Consider the following 24479-nt stretch of genomic DNA (forward strand, 5'->3'; position numbering starts at 1 on the left):
CACTTTGGAAAAAATTTTACAACATTTTTCGCAAAGGTTTTCTAAATTTGTACATGTATCATGGTGCCATCACATGCACTTTACACATCTCTTTCAATAATCACTTTTATCTGTATTATTTTCTTATCCACTGATATTCATTCAATTCTGAGTGTGTAGAATAGGCAGATAATATTCAGGGTTCTATCGAGTTGATTATGGGATCCTATCAGATAGTATGTTTGGTCTGTAGGATCGGAATGTAATATGCAAGGTTCGTACTGTCCTCAAAAATTTTAAAAAAAGTGGATTTAATATTGTAATAAACTATTGATTTCTTTTATTAGCTTTCAATCTTAAAATTACGATGCGAAACCAAGCTAATTGAAAACCATTAACGAACCCAAAGATCTCGTAACCATATTTACTTATGTGAAGATATTACGTGGGGTTGCGAAGGCTAACTTACTAAAATGCATCTTATTTTAATACCTTTGTTACCCATTTTTAAATATTTTTAAGGAACCTACGATTCTGGATAAGCCAATGTGTATTGATGAAAAGTAGTCCTCGATTTAATTTGGCCAAAAATTCAATGTATTATATAAAATGATACTCTTAGTTACACTTTTAAAAGGTAAGCATAATTACTCTTATTCTACAAGTTTTACTATTTCATTAGCTTCCAATTTCTTAAAAGTTTTGCAGTCAGTGGAGCAGTTGGCATCCCTGTATCGTCTACTCTTTAAAATATTTTGCTTTAAAATGTAATCTTTGCTTCAAATGTATCTTTAAAATGTATAAAATAAAAGGACAAATTTTTCTAGTGATACTGAATTTTTGTTTATATTAATGCAAACTTACTTACCATGTTGCATACAAAATTGAAACATTTATATTATACCACTCAGCTTAAGTTATTTCAGGCTGTGGTAAGTGTTATCAAATTCAACATAAATTCCGCTAGCTTCAGTTTTTAGCATTCATTTTGTGAAATCTTTTGCAATAAAGGGCCCAATAGGCATTCCCGCATTGAGAACTTTGCCTCAGGTGCCAAGTCACGTGACTTTTTTAAAGGGAAATTCGTCCTTAATAAAGTCAGAATCAATTGGATTGTTTTTGTATTCGAATTCGTTTTTTCCCTACTTTAAATACAACCCTTATAAATGCCCACACACCACACTATAAACTTATTAAAATTCAAAAAGCATTGTTCTATCCTGATTTAATAAATGAGAGCAAAAGTTTCGAATGCATTTTTGCTGTTAAGTATAATTCATTTTACGAACGCATGTACCCAGTTATACTTAAAAGAAATATTCGCAAATGAAATCACGTATGCCTCCACGCCTCTCTTGCATTTGTAATGTTTAATTTGACTTTCGATTAAAATACAATATAAACATTATGTTTATTGTGAAAAAATACCAGGTTTTGCGGACCAATTGCTTCGAAATGCCGACTGCATATAAATAAGCAGTCCTGGTATGTAACGCGAACATTTATTTGAATTACTGTAATTCAGAACGATGTTATCCCGGCTTCACTAAAAACAAACACCCTAGAACATTAATCTTTAAGAATTCCCGGTGTTCTTGATTCCAAATAAAAATTTTGGTTTCAATGTTTTTGTGTACTTTATTTCTAACTTTTTAACATAAAATATTAGCCTTTACTCCAAGCTTCCTTTTAAAAAACTATGTTCCTTTTTCTAAAAAAGTATAATGAGCATTTACATATTTATTAAAAATAAGTTAGCCATACTTGCCAAGTTTTGCTCGCTTCAAAAAAGCTTTTTCTCAGTGGTGGACAACAGAACAAATACTGCTTTTTCTCAGAGGTGGACAAATACTTAAATCACCTTCTTCAAGCTGGTTCTACTTATGCGTGTTTAAACTATTTAAATATAATGGTAGTTAAAAGTATGTGAATTGAATATTATTGAAACGGGAATCAATCATGATTTGTAAAAGTTTGCTCTCATATTAAATACAAATATAAAAATTCGAAACAAAGATAGTTATGTTTAAGATAGTTGACTTTGAGATAGTTATGTTTAACGTAATATTTCAAGCATATAAATATTTATATTTGCTGCATTCAGTGTTCTTTACGATCTGGAAGCCATTCTAACCAACTATTACGGACTTTTTGTAGTTTCAGAAAATATTTCCACTATTAGTGGAAACAGAGACATTGAATTTTTTTTAATAAATAGAATTAATAGAAATTTTTCTACCACTACAAGTACGTAATTTTTACAGATATATAAAGAGTTAAATAGTCAAATTTTATCAATTTTCATTTGTTTATTTAACTCTTTATATAATTTTTTTTCCGAATTTTCTCTTTGGTAACAAGTTCGATGACTTGGCTCAAATTCTCTTTAGTAGGAATATTCCACGAAAACTGAAGTGGTAAGTAACATAAGAAAACATTTTTTCGTTCAAGCATATATGTACTACCTTTTTTTTCCCGAGAAAGCAATTTTTAATCATTTCAAAATTTGTATTTGGGCAGTAGGGTCCCCTAAAGCACGTAAAAAAATAATATTAGTTATTTTAAGTTTATGATAACAAGAGTTTTTTTAATGATACCAATTAAAGTTTTTGCTATTTTTTCTAAAACAATTTGCTCACAGTTGAATTTTCATCAAAACAACCTACGGTTTTGTTTACAAAAACATAAACAAGATGTTTGATTAATGTTTATCCTATTCTTAAAAACTTTCATGTCCTGTGTGAAGCCTGTTTAATGGGTTAAATGAACGAAAAGTTGCAGATTTAGAAAAAAGAAGCTAATGTTTTTTTCACCAATTTTTCCACTTCCGTTTGTAACGCCAGTTTAACCCTTTGATGCAGAATTTTTATTAAACATCTTTTTCATACTTTTTTCATTATTTTGTAATAATTTTGGTCAAAATAAGAGAAAATATTACATTTAGCATTTGAATAATTTATGGTCATGAAATACAGGTATTGAAACACAGGTATTATTTTTCCTGCGTGGTGGTTTTTTTCTTCATGTAACGCAAATGTGGGAGAGTTCCATTAAAAAGTCCTCCATGAAGATAAATTTCTCCCAGTACTTGACCTAGGAGTTCCCTTGTCTTCTGGATTATGTGTAAAATTATAAGGCAACGGAGGTGAAAATTAGAAGTAGTAAACTCAAAAAATTGGGTCGGCTATTCAATGACAGTTATAAGATAAAATAAAGTATTTTATAGAGTAATGGACAAAGTAAAAACTAAAGCTTTCAGAATTTTGCCAAAATTTTAAAAGGATACGGGAGATATGAAATGAAGTAACGCTTCATTTAAACTTTTGAATGTGGAATATAAATTTATATAAAATTTACAAAATAAAGATTGATACATTAAACATAAACTTAGCTACTACAAGAAGAAATTTTTCTATAAAGCGTGGAAAGTTGGCAGCCTTGCAATGGTTTTGTTTCTTTGCGATTGCTTGATTTTGCAAATTGTGGCTCTAGTTTTGACAACTAATTCTGAATGAGAGTATGAACACCTGTATTTAGGATTACGCTTGATTGAGGTTATGGTTACTAATAAACCTGATAATTTGCAATCCTATAGCATGATTACTTAAAATTACAATTGTGATCATGATTGCTTGGAATAAAAGATTTTGATTGTTTTTAATCGATCCATTACCTGCGATCATTTTCTGATTGTAATTACCGTGCTCACTTATAATCATACTTTCCTGTAATTACGATTACAAGTCGTTGATTATTTATTTATTTATTGCAATCAATTACATTTTTGCTCGTTTCTGATCTGTCAGGAAAGATTTATAAATAAATAAAAATAACTTTTGAGGGTTCTTACTTCCCTTGAGCTCTGTTTTCCTCTTCTCAACAATAACATTTCATGACAAAAAGTTTCTGAAATCTCCAAGACATTTCTCTCCGTTTAAGAAAAAAAAAATCTACAACATCTACACTTTCTATTAAAATAAGCAATCGTTTCTTCTTTCCGTGGTTCCCCACTTTCAGCAAAGATAGTACCGTCTATTTCAGATAAGACACACTTTCGACAAAGGAGATATTTTTTCTTCTATTTCTCCCAAGTCAAGGCAAAAGCACACAGAAGTGCCTCCAGGATTAATTGCGAGGCATTAATTTGCAGCTCCATGATCTGCTCCTTCTGTTGGAGCCATTTGTTTTCTTCCTGCAGCGAAGGGAAAATCGAAGAGAGAAAATTTTTCCCTTTTTTCCCCTATCTTCTCCTAAAAGTGGATCAGATACAAGGATCGCTGATTAAATGATGTTAATTGCAATTCAAATCACAAAAGGCAAATCTACATACTTTTAACTTTGCCTTTTTCTTCCCTGACGGTTTCGACTGGAAGATTAAAACTCTTTATCGGTAAAATGTTTCTGTTTGTTGAAACAATAGCTTCAGGCTGAGATGATTCGGTTAAAAAAATGCTGAGAAGATAAACGTTAAATAAGTGTATTAAATAATTTTAGAAAATCTTTTTTGAAATTATATTTGCTTTACAATAATATCAATCATGTAAGTCAGATCAATCCATATCAATTTGCGAGAATTTTGGTTCTTGTAAATTAATTCACTAAAATTTTAGCAAGTTTAATAATAATAATAAATAAAAGATCTTAATTTTCCCAAAGATCTCTTATTTTAGATTCCTAAAGTGAGTTCATGAGTTTACTAAGAACTTTTTTTTAGATCTCTAAAACACATTAAAAAAAGATCGTAGACTAAACTTAACTTTTAGCAATAACCATTAGGTTATGTTAAACATAACTTAACAGGCTATGGCGAACTTTTTAAATATAACCTATTTAGGTTTATGGTTAAAAATTTATGCGAAGAAGAAACTTATTATTTTATGTATATAAGAATTGGAAAAAAAATTCATATATGTAGTGTTTCGTTACAGCCAAAATTTAGTTTCTTAGTTTCAAAATCATAAGCTCAAAAGATTTTCCTTTAAAAAAAAATTTCTATGCCTGTAATTGAGCAATTCTAATCAAAAATCGCTCTGTCCTGGTTTTCTTTCCATTTTTTCAACGAAAATAGTGTTTAGTTTTGCTTTATTATTTTAAATATCAACTTGAATACTTAAAAATAAAATAGTTAAAAACCAAATGAAATCTTTCTATAGTTATACATTATTACTACATTATTTCTTTCTAAAATTTTCCTAAAGAAAAAACAGTGTAACCCGAAAATAAAACATATATATTAGGTTTCACTTACGAAATAAAACTACGCGATTATTATCGAATAATTATCGACAACTCTATCACAATGTTCATTATCTAGTACGATCACATCGTGATTACTTTCGATAGTAATAAATATTGAATGCAACGATATTGCAAGAATTATCAAAAATGATATCCTCGTGATATATACCATAACTAATTCACATGGTTATTTCCTCGCGCGAATATACGCATTGAAATCCCACCCCCCTTGCCGCATGCTTCACGATTTGAAGCAACTCCTTAACTCTTTTGAAATAAAAGTAAAAATGAGATTTTCGAAAATTGACGAATCTAAAATTATTATAAATTAATTAAATTGAAAAATACCGCGACGTATCGTGATTTTACACAATATGCCGAGATATTAAAATTCTAACATCGCTTAACAGTACTTATTACATCGCTAATATACATATAACACTTATTTCAATTTACAGTAAAATACACTAGCTGCAAGGAAATAAAAATTGTTACAAGATTAAGTTATTTTATATTCTCTTTTGGAGATATGTTTACGACTGTTTTCATCAACATCATGTTTCGTACAAGGCTAAAATGCTGTAGCAATGTTTAATTCCTTTCAACAAATTAGCTGAATACTAAGCATTATTTGAATATTAAACATTATGTTGAAAACTTAACATATGATGAATACAAAACATCATGTTGAATACTAAGCACAAACATTATTTGAATACCAAATACTAAACATAATCTTAAGTATTCACCATAATTTTAAGTATTCCCCATAATGTTTAGTATTCAGTTTTATTAGCATGTTTACAGTAATGCCAATAATACTAAATACTAAACATGATGCTGAATACTAAACATAAACAATTACAGTATAAAGTCAACAATATTGCAATAATATTTTAATCCTCATAACAAAGTTGCTGACTACTAAATATTGTTTGAATGCTAAGTATTAAACATTATGCTGAATACAAAACGTCATGTTGAATATCAAACGTAAACATTATTTGAGTACAAAATATTAAACATTATGCTGAATACTAAGCCAAATCTTAAGTATTCAGCATAATGTTTAGTATTCAGTATTATTGGCTAATGCTAATAATACTGAATACTAAACATGATGCGGAGTACTAAACATAAGGCTGAATACTAAACATAAACATTTACAGTACTTTTATTCAAAGTGAAATATTTAGATTCTAATAAATAAAAGTTTTTAAAAGATGAGTTATTTTATAGTATCTTTTAGAGCCATGTTTACGACTGTTTTCCAATAATATCATGTTGCGCAAATGCCGGTGATATTGCAACAAAGTTTTACTCCTTACAACAAAATTACTAAATAAATATTAAACATAATCTTCACTTTTTAAAAATGCTTAAGCACTATGGGTATAAAAAAAAAGAAATTCTTGAATACGCTTGAAGTGGTTTGTATTGATTTTCTTTCTTTCACAGAAAAACCTCATCAATCTATTAATATCTAAGTTCCAGTCATTATCCTTAATGCTACCTTTTTATCATAACTTCTAAACTAAAAATTCGCAGATGACTCCCATTCTTCTACTAAATAAACACTCTCCTACTAAAAGTTTCATGAGAATCAGCACAAAGTCTGGTTTATTATAATCCCCCAGGGGATTTTGAGAGATGGCTTTAAAATGGTCTTTTACGAGCGCCAAGTGATCATTCGTTACGCCAAATTCGGCATTATTTTCGCCATTTTCTTCTGAGTTTGGTTATTTTATGATACTCCACTCATTCTGCGCCATCGGATGGATGAATTTAACTAGGTATAAAAGAAATATAAATAAGATACATCGAAAAGCTACCATACTTAAGGCTCTTAGATGACAATATATCGCCACAAACAATGTGTTGTGTTTTTTTTTTCTTAGCGGGTTTTTTTTCCTTGCCAGACCGCCATCCTGTCGCCAACTGACCATTTCCTGTCGTAGAAGGCTTGGGCATTAGTCTTCAGAAGTCCACTCTTGATAATGTTACAAGTGTCGGTGTTGACCGGAAATATTTCATTCCTCCCCAATGGAATTGCTATGCGTCGGTGGAATAAATTGGAACATTCTGGAACGTTGCTTAATTGAATAGAAAATAAAAAGCACTCTATCAGTATTCAGGAATGTAAACAACTCTTTTTAAATGAAATAGTCAGTTTGGTAAACAACAATATAAAACATTAGTTATCCTCTCTTAGAATGGAAATAGATGTGACCTATGAAAAATGAACATCAAAATAAAAGATAAATATACAAATCAAACTCGTTTAGTTCTGATTGAAGGAGCTTTCGAATTTAACGAAGAAAATTAGCATAAATCGTGAACTAGTACATCAATGAATGCATTTTTAAAAACAACATTTTTAAAAAGTAAGTGCAAGATAGGATCAAATTCACGCAACTTCGTACGCATTTAAAAACAAAACGATATTAAAAATGATGCAAAATTCGCAATTTCGAACGAGAAAACAGTTCACGAATGGTGTGAATGCACTTGAAATTGGTGTAAGCATTTTCATTATTTGTTTTAGACTTACGAGATAATCGGTATTTAGAATAGGTGTCAACTTATTTCGGGAGACATTACTCAGTGCAGTTAATATCGCACCAGAGGAACTATGATGGGCTATATACGATGGTATGGTAGTCATACTTAGTTTTGCTCCGAAGAAAATAAAAAGATGCGTCACGAATCATCACCACATGTTTACGAACGTGTGTTTTGAACTCATGCTCCTCAAACTACATTTGTACAATTATATCATTATAAACACCTACAAAAAAAAGGAGAAAAAAACAAAAAAACAAACAGGATGGTAAATAGGACCGTGGTAGAATGCATTCAGTCTTAACCAAAGGGGCGAAACCATGTACAGGGAAGTATCATGAACCTTACAATAGAGTTACTTTCGATTCGAGTCACTAAGTCATGAAAAGAGAAAATGCAATTTGAATTGACTTCCAGCTTTCACTAAGAAAATGGATCCGTTTCTCTACCCGTGGTTAGACATTATTAAACTATTTATTGAATAGTTAATGATAATGGGATACCTACAAGTATTTCGATCCTGATGGGTTATTGAAACATGGTATTTATTTACGTTAGCAGTTGTTCTTCCCAGTCTATTCGAGTAAGACAACCCCGTCAAGTATCAATTCTCTTAAGTGATATATTCTATATTTATCCTTTCATGAAGAAAGGAACCCTTTCTCTAACCGTGGTTAAGTATAATTAAACTATTTATTGAATAGTTTATGGTAATGGGATGCCTGCAAGTGACGTAGTGAGGATATCTCGATCCTGATGGGTTGCTGAAACGTGGCATTTGTTTACGTTAGCAACTGTTCTTTCCAGTCCATTTCGAGTAAGACAAGCCGATCAAGTATCAATTCTCTTAAGTGACACATTCTATATTCATCCTTTCTTAAAAATTCTTTCACAAAAATTTGAATTCTTTCACTATATATTTCTTACTTAACACAAAGACAGTTACCAGGTACACAAACAAAAAACATATCAATAAGATGCATAAACAAATAATAAATCTAGGTTAAGTAAAAGACGAAATGGAGAACGAATTATATTTTAACAAATTTGATGAGCGATGCGGCGTTGTACTTAATTAGCTTCATGTTAATTGGCATTCTAAGTTATGTAGAAAAACTTAGCTTGCCTTTAATACCAGGGCTAAAGAGAATAGAAGGACTAGTTCACTCCGCTCTTAGAGCTGAAGCTCCCTCCTCATGATGTCACTGTGTCCACAGATCTCGGGGATCGCAAGCAAAGATATGATAACTTTGCATCTTTCTCTTTGTAAAAATAAGTTAGACTTTTTCTGGTTATTAGCCTTCAAACTTTACGTAATTAACACATTATTTCCGTTCATAAACATAGTTCAAAAAAAACTTTCTTGGTTATTATATTAAAAAAATACCATTTTAAACTTATAAAAATGTTTTGCTAGTTGGTGAAAATGACACGATAAATACTTTATTTTAAAAAGTTCAGTTTTAACTTTAACTATTAAGAAAAATGAAGGCATATATCGACACTTTTTTTATCTACATATTCTTTTATAAAGATAAGTTAAGTTAAATTTAGAATCCCTGATTTTAAAATATGTCGTTAATAGCAATTTGTTCATACTTAATCATTAGGAAACATCAACCTTAAACGCTAATTACTGAAACAAAATAATAATTTAGGTTCATAATGACATTAGAAATTTTACAATTGTTTATAGACATTTAAATTTACGATGATATAATTTATAGATATTTAAATTGAAGAGAATATAATTTTTAAAAAAAATCATAAATATTTAGAATAACTACATTAAAAAATATGTTATGAAATTAGGAGAATTTCAACTATATACTATATATTTTATTTATACTTTTTATTTACATTTTAATTTTCTTTGACTTTATCCATTTTTTAATTCTTTTCACCTGCCTTTCTTTTTGAAGTAACGAGGTTGTTTCTATTTAGATAATGAATTTTTATAAAAGTTCTAAACGACACAATAAACGTATTGCTGTTTTATATTAACTGTGTCATTTCGGAATCCATTCTTTACATAGTTGTTCATTTACTTTAGGGAACACGCGGAAAATTATATTTTTTCCTTTTGTTTTTGAATCAGAATTTTTGCAAGTTGCGATTGCGCTAACTGGCACTTCGATAATAGTCTTAAATTCTTGTAAATTCACTGCAAAAACTGAGGAAAGTCATTATAGAAAATAACAAATGTCTTAGAATATCTCGCAAAAAGAAATGCTCCAATATTAGTTAGAGCTAGTAAGGCCGAACGCTCTGCTCTTGAAGTAAAAGTGCGAGCTTTGCGCCAAAGTGACGTCACTAGAGAAAATCGGAGGATTGGCGCGGCGAGAGTTACTTCAAAGGAGTGAACCAGCCCTTCTACTCTCTTTAGCCCTGCTTTAACATGCTATATTTTCTATATTTGATCAGATGGTGCTGAGGCCATGGGTCCCGTGTTTGGGTATTAGTAATCTGAGTATTAATGATCTAACACCCAATTACAGTCAAAATGAAAAAAGTATTTTAATTTGCAAATTAACTAAATAATTTGTATTGAATTATTTTATCCCATCTTCTCATATCCTTCAGTAGCTCAAAAACATTAGGCTGAAATGAGAAAAGATTAAGATAAATGACATTTCACACTTTTACATTAACCTCCGTACGTAAGATTTGAAGCAACTGCACATGCTCGTATTTATTTCATACGCTACGTATCTTTACGTTATGTTGGTGTGGTAAACGTTACAAAAGCGTGATGTTAATGGCTGTTAAATGTTGCTTTTTGCTTAAGTCTACCTTCTAACTAAAAACATGAAGGTGGAATGTGAATTTGAAGAAATGCATAGATGAAATTTAGAATCGTGTTATATTACAATAATTGGTTGATTGAATTAAAAGATTAATTTTATTAAATTTTATTCAATAAAATTAATCTCGAGCTTGGTAGAATGGTAGAAATCACATAAATCTCGGTGCGCTGCCGCGAAGCGACATTAAGCGATTCATCTGTAGTAATAAATCGATGATGAGAAGTAGTGAGGAGGAATGGAGAAGGGAAGAAGCGGGGGTGCTTAGCACCAAAAAATCGAGAGGGGGTTCGTGTGAGTCGGCTGGGGCTGAGTGTATTTCTTGTGCTAGGGTAACATATCCCTAAGGAAAAATCTCGAGCTTGTTGATCGGAATTTATATATATCCGTTTAAATTATTTGTGTTTTGTGGTGGAAATTTTCCCCTTGATTTATTAAAATAATAATGCATTCGCCTTGCTACCACCAGAAAAAAGATTTTCCACAATTACAAAAGTTCCGTTGGAAATGTTCCTTGTAGCAGCCCACAAATCCTTAAAAATAGTAAGAACTGGGGAAATTGTTTCATGTTGCTTGAGATTTTTAAAAGGAACTTAGTATTTTCTCGTCGCTAAATTCAAATCTCTCTACAAGCTACAGTTTTTATGCAATTTGATAATAAATTCCAAATCAGAATTTTGCCAACATTTCAAAGCCTCGCCACTAAAGAGCTGGAACGTTACGTTAGAAATTATCAATAGCTTGGTGCACTGCCGCGTAAGCAGCATTAACCGATTCGTCGGATATGTGGACAACGAGCTGGAACAACGTGGCGTTGCATATGAACTTTTAATCAATTTATTTCTAGTGGTGTGGAAAATAGGTTTAAATGAATAAAAAATCATACATTGAAACATAAGCAGTAGCTAATACCACTATTCTAGTGGTAGCTAATACCACTACAATAAATTTTTACAAGAAGTGTAGAAAGTTGGCAGCCCAGGGAATGTAAATATTATTAATAGATTTGTAACTAGTTTCTTTCATGAAGGGCATTTAGATTTTTCTAAAAAGGAAGCACTAAATTTTATTTCACCGAAGCAAGATAGACAATATTGTCAGTCTTCTCGTCTAATTTGAAATATTTGTGTTTGTATCTGTATTCTCTGTATTGGATCTGTAGAGCTCAGAGCTTCTGATGGCAGAAGTGGTTGGCAAAAGAAAGAAATACCCTTTTAATATAAACATAAACAGAATTTAACAGGTATATTTTGCTCAATTTTAAACTTTGGTTAATTCTATATCTGTCAGAGAGAGGAAATAATGTTTGAACTCTGCTCTGAGCTTTCAGTATTAATATATTGCAAACTTGGCAACTTCTTCGGCTTTTGATCCGAGTTCCCCCTTCCCCAATACACTGCTTGACGATTGCTGAGGAACAACTGATTTATGCAAAGTAGCATAAATTAGTTGTTCCTTAGCTTGGTAGCCGACCAATAACAGTAAAATCAAGTGTAGAGGGCGTGGTAGAACAGTAGCAGTTATCTGTATAAAAATCAGTGCATACGATCAAATCATTCATTCGAAAGCTCATATTTGCATACCTGCCAACATTCACTCTTTTCGAGAATAGATTTTCCAAGTGGTAGTAAAACAATTACCGAAAAACTATCTGCCTCAAAAATATATTTATATTTTAATCAGGTTGAAATTCGCTATCGTAAGGATTAATATGCTTTTATATATTTCTTGTAATTATTTATATGAGGTGGTGGTCAAACTCATTTATAATTATTATTATAATTCAAAAAGTTTAGCAGAATAACAAGAATTTCTCTACCACTTTAAATATGGAAATAAAATCTTCCGGGAAAACCGGAAGAGTTGGCAGCTATGTACTTGATCAAAATAACTCCATCGGTTGTTGAACTTACTTCTACGAAATTCAGTGTAGTGTTGCAATAATTAAGTACAAAATATTAGCGAGATATCATTTGAGTTCTTAATATCATAGTGGACGAGCAGTTAGACGACTAGAAGCAGGTTAAAAAGACACCACTGATGCCGCATTATCGGGCGTGTAAAAAAAAATTTCATCTCGCGATTAACACTTTGAATGCCATGGGGTCACCGGTGAAGCCAAGATCATTAAAAACACATAATTCGGGTAAATTTTTAATGCTTTTAATTCTTTTATATTATTATCATTACTAAAATGGTTTGAAGAAATTAATGCAATATAGAACACACAAAAGTAGTTTTATTTATATACACAGAGATGCCAACTTGCTCCGGACAGCGAAATTTAAGTGATAGTTTATTAATTGTGATTCTTAGTTTAATAAATTCAATTCAGTAGATTTTTATCCACCACTATTTCTAAACAATTCGCAGGCTTATATAATTCACCTATTTTGTCAGAATGTCATACTAAAGCTTTTCAAAAACTAGCAAAATCTGTATAATATTTGCAAATTTAGTTTGTAGTTATTTACTATTGTGGAGATGCTACTCAATAGCATGCTGGCTGTCGTTGTAGCAACACGCCTTAAGAGTTACTATATGTATCCTCAGTAGCAAAACGGAACAGAAATGTCACTCCTACAGACCTTGCAACCACTACAAGTACACATGTTTCGCCCTGAACCAGGGCTCGAAAAAACTCAGAAATTTTACCCGTCCCCGAGGACGGCTTGTCCAACAATGTACCCGTCCTCCTTTGAAACTAGTCGCTTCTAAATAAATAAAAATATAGTTTTCTCTTATTTATTACAAACATTTATATAAATTGCACAATGAATTAGTAGTTACTAGGATTATAAATACTAGGATTACATTACACAGTAATAAAAGAAATACTAGATTACTAATAGTAAAACCTAATATTTCTATTATGAAATAATTTATTTCTTTGATGAAATAATTTAAATAACAAAGGTTAAGTTATCTGTCAATTATCATGTCAATTTATCTGATGGTACTACGTTTTTTAAATGAATCAAATATGACGTTTGCCAGTTCCACAATCAAGCCAATGATTTACAGTGGTTTCTGCACAGAAATCTGAAAGAGATTTTCCATTTATGTAGATGTTCATAAATGCGTTTAACACTTCTTGTTTAAGACCAGTAAGTAATGTGTTTTTTGTAAGTCCATTGCTGAAAAGCCCCTTTCAACCGCTGAAGTACTCCCAGACAGAGAAAACATCAATTCCACCATGCGCAGTATCTTGCCGTATTTCGAGATTAGAGGGTCATTTTAGAAGTGAGGCGCTAGACTCTTGTAGGATAACAAAAATTGAAAATGTATCACAAACATTAACGGGAAAATGGCCGTCCGCATGGACGCTGGATTCGAGAAATTTGTTGTCCGCGGGGAATTTTTGACCGCCGAGGACGGGAGGACGGACTGTTTTTCGAGCCCTGCCCTGAACCATCTCACGGCGATAAAATCAAGTTGGTTTGCATGCATGGAAACCTGTTCGATGCATCCCTCTCGAAATACGCCATCGTCGGAAAAGATTACGTTGCCTTGGAGCGGAGCACTAAGAGCGTTTAAAAGTGTAAACAGTGGTAGAACAAAAACTCAATTCATTTATTTTCTTGTTAATTTTTAATCGTGACCTACATTTGAAATTTTTAATAACTAAAACAAAAACATTATTTTGCATTCTTTATTGCTGCCATTATCTCAGCTGCCCATGGGCACTACCACAGATGAAGAAGTGAGGTGTCCGCTTCGTGGTCAGGTACTTCGCTGCAAACTTCAGTTCAAGTTGTTTGGCATTCACTTGCAGAGGTAAACGTAAGAGAAAAAAAAATTATGCTAGAAAATTTTAATCTCTTTTAATAAAATTTTGAATTTCTTTAATCACCACTTTTTGTATTTTTAGTCGTCCTTGGTGAACCTGTATTATTTAACTACCACTTTAAAGGCTGTTTTTCGAAGGCTCATGTATCATATGAAATGATGTTTTGTTGCGAATAATATGCTATTTTCATAACTGCTGTAACTTTGCAACGTATACTTATGACAACATATACGGTCAAGTTAACCCTATCTAAAACCATCGGTATCTATGTTTATTTTTAAAATGTCTCAAATCGTCAATATGGAAAATAGTCACGGTTTTGGGAAAATGAAAAGCGTTTGTGGTCCAATTTTTTAACATTTAAAAACCTATCCCAATTGCTGTATTATCTGGGCTTATAAGAATTTTCAAAAACCGAATATAAGGCAGTGGCATACCTGCCAACTCTTCCGGATTTTCCGGAAGATTTTATTTTCGTATTTAAAGTGGTAGCAATACTCGTGTTATTCCAATTAACCTTTTGAATTATAATGATAATTATAAATGAGTTTGACCACCACTATAATTACAATAAATATATAAAAACATAATAATCCTATTACAAGCGAATTTCAACGGGATCAAAATGTAAATATATATTTGAGTCAGATTGTTTTTCGTCTATTGTTTCACAACTACTCTGAAAATCCATTCTCGGAAAGAGTGAAAGTTGGCAGGTATGCAGTGGTTTCGATAATTTTCATCTAGATGGAAAAATGACGCTAAATTGGTGATTTTTTTAAAAAAGTTTAATAGCTTTTAAAATACATAAGTTATTTGTCCATTCTAACTCCCAGATAGTTCTTCACGGCACGGTGATATTATATAGTTTAAAATCATCGCATTGCTTCAAGTGTAAAGCACTTAAACTGCGGCTTTTTTAATTTTCCTTAGTGACAGAACTTCAAAAAACAATATTAAATGACGTGGAGAGGTAGAATTTCCAGGTTGGAAGATCTGTATATTGTGTCCAAACATATTTTCATTGCCTTCCTTTTAAGTAAAAAGTTGAAAGCATAGCAAAAGCAAAGTTACCCTTATTCATCCTATTATTTTTATTATATCTTATTTTTAAATCACTCTAACACTTGCTTGTCACTTTTTAAATACGGAACATTTATTGACCACTTTTTCCTTTCACGGTTGAAGCCACCATGTTACTTTCTATTTTCAATTATGTCAAGAAGTTAAGCCAAATTTAACCTAATCCTAGGATCTATCTCAATGCAATATAAAGATCTTCCCCCGATTAGAATCCTAACGTCACAGCTTCTGTTGTTTCTTTAGTCTCTACCTAAGACTGGCGACAAATCAATACCCAGCCTTACATGAAAGTTTCATTCTCATTTTCTCCCGTTAAGTCAAGAATAAGGCTTTCGAGCCAAGCTCGCCAAGGAATAACTGTAAGGAAAATAAAAGAAAAAACGAAGAAAAAGGACCTTCCTTTTATTTTTTTTCCTGATTCTTCTCCCGTTACTGCTTTTACTTCGTTTTTATCTCACCTTCTATTTTCTTCTATAACTTTTTTTTTTCCTTTTTTCATTGCGGGAAATTTGGAATTCTTGAAGTTGTTGATGGAGTTAAGATGTGTTTGGTTTTTGCGAACTTTTTCGCCTGCTCCCCATCTCCTTGTTTGGCGAACAAATTTGTTTGATTTTTGTGAGAAATTTGATTATGTTTCTGTCCGACATTCTCCGTTTTATGGTGATGGCTTTGGAAAGGCGAGACTTAGTTTTTATTTATTTTTGTCACCATTTCATTTTTGCTATTTTTGTGTTTCTACTTTTTCTGTTATGAAAGACATAAACGTTGAAAATGAATTATTGTAAGAATGTAGAAAATTAATAGAAGAGATCTTGACGTGCGAGAAAAAGAAATCTTATTTTCATTCTTAATGATTACTAGAACTGATTTAAGTTTCTTAAAATGTGTTTCATTGATTTTTTTCTTCTGCAGAAAAATAATTCGCGTAGCACTGAACTATAACGGCAAAGTATGCTGGGAAAAAACAGTGAAAAGTATTTTAATCACATAATGAATTTCACGTAATGTAATTTGATTATAATATAATTTATTTATTTTTTATAATTAATTTATGTAATATAATTTGATCTTAAAAATGCTTGTAAAAACTATACAGGATTCAAAATTTTATCAAAATATTTCTTGACGATTCTATTCTAACATCAAGTTTTATGCACATATGTTTTAATTATTAAATGAAACTAATTCGACAGTTCTCAAAAGGGGGGGGGGAGGTTTTAGAGTAAATTTACAATTCGGTCTCATGATATAAATTAACATAAATTATTACAAATGTTTCCTGTAAGTACCTTGAAAAATAATTGTTCCAACATAAACGGTCAATTTCAAACAGTCAATGCTATCTGAGCTAATTTAACATTTAAAAAAATTAAATAGCGCCTAGAGATGTTTACAGAAAATTAGAGTCTAAAGTTTGAATAGAATTTTTATTAGCTAATATTCTTAAAAAATGGTAGCAACAGATAAGTTATATAACTGTTTGGAAAATGTTTAGAAAAAACCATTTAGAGTTTCGAAGCATGTTAAAAAAAGTAATGTAGGAAACCTCGTAGTTAATTTTTCAAGTATCTAAACTTCTTCTAAGTTCTTATGCTTTTATGAAAAATTTCTGTAACAAAACATGCTTTTTTAAGTATAAATAATGCAGCTCTAATTATCTTCCCCATTAATTAATTGTTTGTTAATCTGATGTCTCAAAAAGTGATCTATCTGGGTACTTACTTTACAGATTAATAGGTGGCGCTTCTATAATATAGTATGGTACAGTATACCGGGCAGCGGTACTTAACCTTAGTAAAAACGTCAGTGCCGGGCAATGGCACATAACTTTAAAAAAAACATCAGCTGATTGTAAATAAGTGCCTGGTATTATTTCCGATTCAGACGTTTATTTACAATTCAGCTGGCTTTAACGATTCTTTTTCTCTTATTTGGAGGTTTTTATCTTGGTTGCAGTCTGTCCCAATTATTATGCAAGCTTTTATTTCTTTAAATTTTTTTAAATCTAAACTAAAAAAAACTTAAAATTAAATTTTTTTTTCGTTTAAGAAAATGTTAAACAGTAGAGCTGGACTTTAAAGTGGCACTTAAAAAAACATCAGTGTAGGTTACACTTTTTTTCATCTGCTGCATTCCTGGGAATAGTTTATTAATAATTATAAATAATTAAGAATGGGTTGTACTTATTTTACTTTCCACGAAAACAAGCTATAAATGAAATGGGGTTGTTACCAGTTTTTCTTTTTATTTCGTCTTACTTTCAGCCCAAAGCACGAATAATTAGAAAACACTTCTGTTGTTGTTGTTGTTTCTAATACCACTTGCCACACGTCAAGCCTGCTTGGTGAAACCGAGCAAATTTAAGGCAGAGTGTGAGTTTCTTGTTTTTCAGTGGCGCCATCTATCGCCAAGAATTCGACTTCTGCCACACCATACGTCGCACCCGTTTATAGCGCATTCATTCATTCATCCACAGATCGTAATTTTGACCTGAATCAGAGAACGATCGATCTCCAATCCAGTACCCCCAGAAGTATTTGTTATGGGAACATGGAGGACTTTTGCGACTTGACAGATTTAACGTACATCAGTTACTTTACTACACAGGGAGTCTTCGGCCGGCGGGGTTCGAACTCACGAACTCTCGGAGATGGGCCCAGCGCTCTACCGACCAGGCTATCCCGGCCTCCAAAAAACACTTCTACTTACTTACAATGCAGCATTTATATAAAGGATTCGTACGGTCCTTAAAAAATCTAAAAATTGTGACACTATTATGATTGTAAAAAAATTCTTTTTGTTTGCTTTCACTTTAAAATTGATAAATCCTGATTTCACTACTAGACATATTTACTTGAAAATGTTATAGTGCTGAATAAAATCTTATTAAAATGCATATAATTTCTCACTTTTACTACCAATTCTTAGTTTTTTAAAAGTCTTACGAACCATTCTAGAAACAAATCATAAGCTGAGAGCCTTGCAGTAAGCAACTGAAATTTGAAAGTCTAAATACGTTTTTAACGTAAACTTTACTTTTAAATTAAAAAAAAATATTGCCTTATATTTTTAAAAAAAGTGTTATTTAAATTTAAAAAAAAAGACAAAAAACAAATTAATAAAATTTTTTAAGAGTAAAAAAATTTTTTTTCACTTTATTAAAAATATAACAGTATTTTTTTTTTTTATACCNTTTTCACGAAAACAAGCTATAAATGAAATCGGGTTGTTACCAGTTTTTCTTTTTATTTCGTCTTACTTTCAGCCCGAAGCACGAATAATTAAAACACACTTCTGTTGTTGTTGTTGTTTCTAATGCTACTTGCTACTCGGGCAAGCCTGCTTGGTGAAACCGAGCAAATTTAAGGCAGAGTGTGAGTTTCTTGTTTCTCAGTGGCGCCATCTATCGCCAAGAATTCGACTTCTGCCACACCATACGTCGCACCCGTTTATAGCGCATTCATTCATTCATCCACAGATCGTAATTTTGACCTGAATCAGAGAACGATCGATCTCCAATCCAGTACCCCCAGAAGTATTTGTTATGGGAGCATGGAGGACTTTTGCGACTTGACAGATTTAACATGCATCAGTCACTTTACTACACAGGGAGTCTTCAGCCGGCGGGGTTCGAACTCACGAGCTCTCGGAGATGGGCCCAGCGCCCTACCGACCAGGCTATCCCGGTCTCCCAAAAACACTTCTACTTACTTACAATGCAGCACTTATAAAGGATTCGTACGGTCTTTAAAAAATCTAAAAATTGTGACACTATTATGATTGTAAAAAAATTCTTTTTGTTTGCTTTCACTTCAAAATTGATAAATCCTGATTCCACTACTAGACATATTTACTTGAAAATGTTATAGTGCTGAATAAAATCTTATTAAAATGCATATAATTTCTCACTTTTACTACCAATTCTTAGTTTTTTAAAAGTCTTACGAACCATTCTAGAAACAAATCATAAGCTGAGAGCCTTGCAGTAAGCAACTGAAATTTGAAAGTCTAAATACGTTTTTAACGTAAACTTTACTTTTAAATTAAAAAAAATATTGCATTATATTTTTTAAAAAAGTGTTATTTAAATTTAAAAAAAAAAGACAAAAAACAAATTAATAAAATTTTTTAAGAGTAAATAAATTTTTTTTCACTTTATTAAAAATATAACAGTATTTTTTTTTTGTACCGATACAATGCTTAAAACGATTTTTTATTTCATCTTAATATAATGCAATTTAATTTTAAAAAGAAGCAGTTGCTTTAAAATTTATTTAATATTTGAAACGGTTTTTAAAAATAATTCCGGCATTCAGTAACTGCATTTCTCTAAATAAAAACATTTTCATTTTTCTTTTTTCGATTTCTTTTCACTGATATCCCCTTAAGTACAAAAAGATATAAACGAAATATTTTAACTCGAGGGAAATCTCCATTGGGTAGAATATAATTTCATTAAGCTCTTTTTATCAATAGATTAAAAAAAAATCTAACATCATATTTTAAATGTTCGATCCTATTAAAGAAATAAAATAATAATTCATTCCTCTTGTCAGGAAAATAACTGTAACCGACTTTCCCGAGATCGCATAGTGAAAACGTTTTTAGAGGTTTGGCTCTTTTGAATTTACTGAAAGAACTTATTTTCATTGATGTTGCAAAAAGCAAAGAGAACCACGACTTGACGGGATGGAGGTAAAGTGTTTTGTACAGAATAAAAGAATGTTTTTTTTCCCTCCGTTTTTCTGCACCCCAATTTCGGATTTAAGAGAGAAAAAAATACAAACCCTTTTTCTCCCCACTTTTTTTTCTTATTAGGGGTGGTGAAGAAGCGAGGGGATATAGTTCTTTTATATGGAAATTGAACCACATCATAAAGTTGAAAGTTAAAAGGGGGAGTATCTTGAAAACAAAACTGAATTTTTTGATTTTTTTTGTAAAGGGTAAAAAATATGATTCAAAGACATTCGGCATCTTTAAAATGTTGGTTTTCGTCTTTCATTTCAAAACTCACTACTTTTCTTTAAGATTCATCCAAGGGGTGATATCGAAAATTCGATTTTTAAATTTTTAGTTCGAGTTACGGAAAAGCAATAGACTCGTCAATAACTAAAGGAATTAATTGTGATTTTTTAAACCTAAAAAGCAATTACGGTTTTAAATGCAGTGAGGCTTTCAGTGTCCTAATTATTAGAGTAATACAAAACATAATATACTATAATCAATATAATATATAGGTCCTATAATGCATAGATAACTATAATACATACATACTATATATTATGTAGATAACATAGATACCTATAATACATGCGTACTATATATTATATAGATAACATAGATACCTATAATACCTACATACTATATATTATATAGATCCTATAATAGAAAATTATTGCATTTTATTATTACATCACCATGTTTACTTTTATTTTTATAACCGTCCTTGAACAGCCGACCCCATGTTTTGGGCTTACGGCTACTAATGTTCAACTCCGTAGCCTTTTAATTTTGAACTAAATCCAGAAGACAAGGGAACTCCTGGATCGAGTATTGGGAGAAATTTGCCTTCGTGAAGGACTTTTTGATGAAACTAACCCTCGTTTGTGTTACATGGAGAGGATAAGTACGAAAATCTTCTATGATTAGCCTGATGGCGCGAAAACTCTAACCCATGCTTCGTGTAACCATAAGGTTATCTTACATCAGCACTGTGGTCGGTGCAAGCCGGAGGCGGAATTCGTATCGACCAGTCATCGCTGGGATTCGAACCCAGTTTCCCTCATTGGAAGGCGAACGCTCTGTCCCCTGAGCTATAACCACTCACATCACCATGCTTTTGTTTTATTTTACTTTATTTTATTTATTTATATTATTTTATTTTATTTTATTTATAACAGTTGAGCCACTTTTGGGTTTACGACTACTAATGTTCAATTCCGTAGTCCTTTAATTTTGAACCATTCCAGAAGACAAGGAAACTCCTGGATTAGTATCCTCAGAGGTATTGATTTGTTATGGGAACATGGAGGACTTTGCGACTCGACAGATTTAACGTGCATCAGTCACCATTTTACTACACGGGGAGTTTTCCGCCGGTGGGGATCGAACCTAGGAACTCTTGGACATGGGCCCAATTCCCTCTTTGTAACACAAATGAAGAAGATTAGTCCCGTCAAAAAGTTATCCACAAAGGCTAGTTTGTCCTAATGCTTGATCTAGGAGTTCTCTTGCCTTCTGGATTGATTACAAAATTACTACAAGTTTACGGAGTTGAACATTGGTAATCGTAAACTCAGAATTGGGTCAGCTGTTCAACGTCAGTTTTAAAATAGAATAAAAGGCATGTTCTATAAGTTCCCTTCGGATAGAGGCTTGAAAATGCAACACTTGCAGTAGGTTAGTTAATTTTGTTGACTTATTAAAGGTTGGCCGAACTGAAACAAAGTAGATCTTTATATGAACTTTTGATTTATTTATGCGCAAAATAATAACGTAATATCGATTGTATAAGTTCATACTTACACGACTCATACTAATCATACACAAGTCTATATGTTACCTTGAAAGATTAAAAAAAAAAAAAAAACTCCTAAAATAATACTTCTCATCCATCTTTTTAATGATCATCCTCAGGGATGTTTCCCAGACCGTCGCCAATAGCCCATTGTGCGGCTCTAGCACGACGTAAATGAACTACAACAACTACCATCTTTTTAATAGAAAAAGATAAATTATCTGTAATTACCACTTTTTTCTCAGTAAAAATAGTAGTAGTTTCTTAGTAATAAAAATAATAATTTTTGTGAAATTTTTATTAAAGAAAAATATAAAAGTGAAATATTCTCTTACAAGTATTTTATCTTTTGCAGTTTCCTGAAAATCATTTCATGAAATTTCTGGAGAGGTAAAGGACAAAAACATATCCTAAACATGGAGAAAGTAGGTCCACGCACGGAGTTAATTATTTCATCATGTATAAATATTTTCTTGCAATGAATTTCAGTCATCTAAGTTCAAATGAAAGCTTTTTAATATTCGGAAAAAAAAACACGCTAAAATTTTTAATTTTATTACTGTGTCACTTTAACCTTGATCATAATTTGAAAGTATTTAATTTCCCTTAAATATATGCTCTTATCCCCAAAGCCTATAAGAAGGTTTTTGAATAATAGTCATCTTCATTAATATTTAAATTAATCAGCAACACTATTCAAATACAAATTTGAAATTTTTATAAAAATGTCACTGCCGTAAGTGACAACAACCAACTTCAATAAGAATTTAAGGCACGATCCCTAGATAAGGCTAAGGCATCGATGGCTGTCAACTCTCACTTTTCCCTATCTCTTCACCCCCCCTTTCCATCCCCTCCCTGTTCACTCATCTAATTCCCCAAATTCCCCCCTCCCTCTCTCACCAAAACCAAACTCACTTCCATTCTGTGATTTTCATCCCTCCTCTTGAGCTTCACTGAGCATGCGCACCACATCATTCCAGATTGCGAGTAGGGTAAGAGAAACGTGGGGAGAAAATAGCATCTTTGCTTTGGAGTAATATCTGCTCGATACCTATTCGTCTGCCATTTTTAACCACGAAGTAATTGTTTCTGAAATGTGGATTCTTTTGCATGTTGATTAATCGAATATAGGGTTCGAAGATGATGTAGCTATTAAAACTTTTTTTTAAAAAAATAATAAATGAATCAGAAGAAATAGTTTAAAGTTTAGTCACATCTTTAAAAATAACACAGGTAACAGCTGTTACTTGAAAAATAAATAAAAAATATATAAAATAGGAGATGGAAATATGAAATTTTATGATATAAAGCAGCGGTTCCTAAAGGATATTCCTCGGAACTCTAGGGTTTTGTGGAAGAGCTAAAGGGGTTTCGCGAGTTAGTTACTGTTTATTGCTAGTGATGATTTTTGAAATCTTTGATTATATTTAGTTCCAACCTATAGTTCATAATTTATTTAATCTTTCAGTTGTTTTAATGAAATTATTTCAAGTAAAATGCCAATGAATTAGAAATGATATTTTTTAAAAGAAAATATAATATTTCTAATAACAATATATTGAACATATTATGAAAAGAACAAGCGTTTGTAAAATATTAAATTAATAAAATAAAAAATAATTAAATAAAATATAGAAACTAGTATTTCCTATCGTGCTTTTCAAATCAAAATAAAATAAATAAATTATTTAATAAAGAAATATGTTTCCTTAATAAACATTTTCAACGTTTATAGCAATTCTTTTAAGTTTTATTTAGAATGTGAGCCCGGGGGCAGTTTTTTAAGTTTATATTTGGAATATTTAGTGATAGAAGTTAAGGGACGCAAACAACGTATTTTAACTTATGAATTTGTTAATACGATTTTGCAATTTTTACATTCCATTTTTATTATTCAATCAGTCGTTATAACATTTGCATGGGTAAAAGAATTTTATACAGGGCTAATATCTTCTACGCTTTTTGAAAAATAGTGCATAGATTCATAGACTTAAGTTTTCGGAACCTTTGGTAATTGTGCTAACATTTCAAAGGCTTCACCATTCATATGAGTTTTTCATCATTTAAATGTAGTGGTGCTGAATATAACTTTAATACGTTGAATGTCATGGAGGTCACCGGTGACTGGCTCTGAGTTTGTTCGTAGCTCCACAGGGGCCACTGGTGATCGGCGAAGCCAAAATTATTCGAAACACATAATTCGAGTAAATTTTTAATTTTTTAAAATATTATTATCGTTACTAAAATGGTTTGAAGAAATTAATGCAATATAGAGCACACGAAAATAGTTTTATTTATATGCACAGAGAAGCCAACTTGCTCCGGACAGCGAATGAATATTTTCAAGTGGTAGTTTATCAATTATGATTCTTGGTTTAATAAATTCAATTTAGTAGATTTTTATCCACCACTATTTCTAAACAATTCGTAGGCTAATATAATTCCCCACCTTTTTCAGTTAAGTCTCGCTAAGCCTTTTAAAAACTAGCAAAGTCTGTCTAAT

The sequence above is a fragment of the Parasteatoda tepidariorum genome, chromosome 10 (assembly GCF_043381705.1).
Source record: "Parasteatoda tepidariorum isolate YZ-2023 chromosome 10, CAS_Ptep_4.0, whole genome shotgun sequence".
NCBI classification, from domain to species: Eukaryota; Metazoa; Arthropoda; class Arachnida; order Araneae; family Theridiidae; genus Parasteatoda; species Parasteatoda tepidariorum.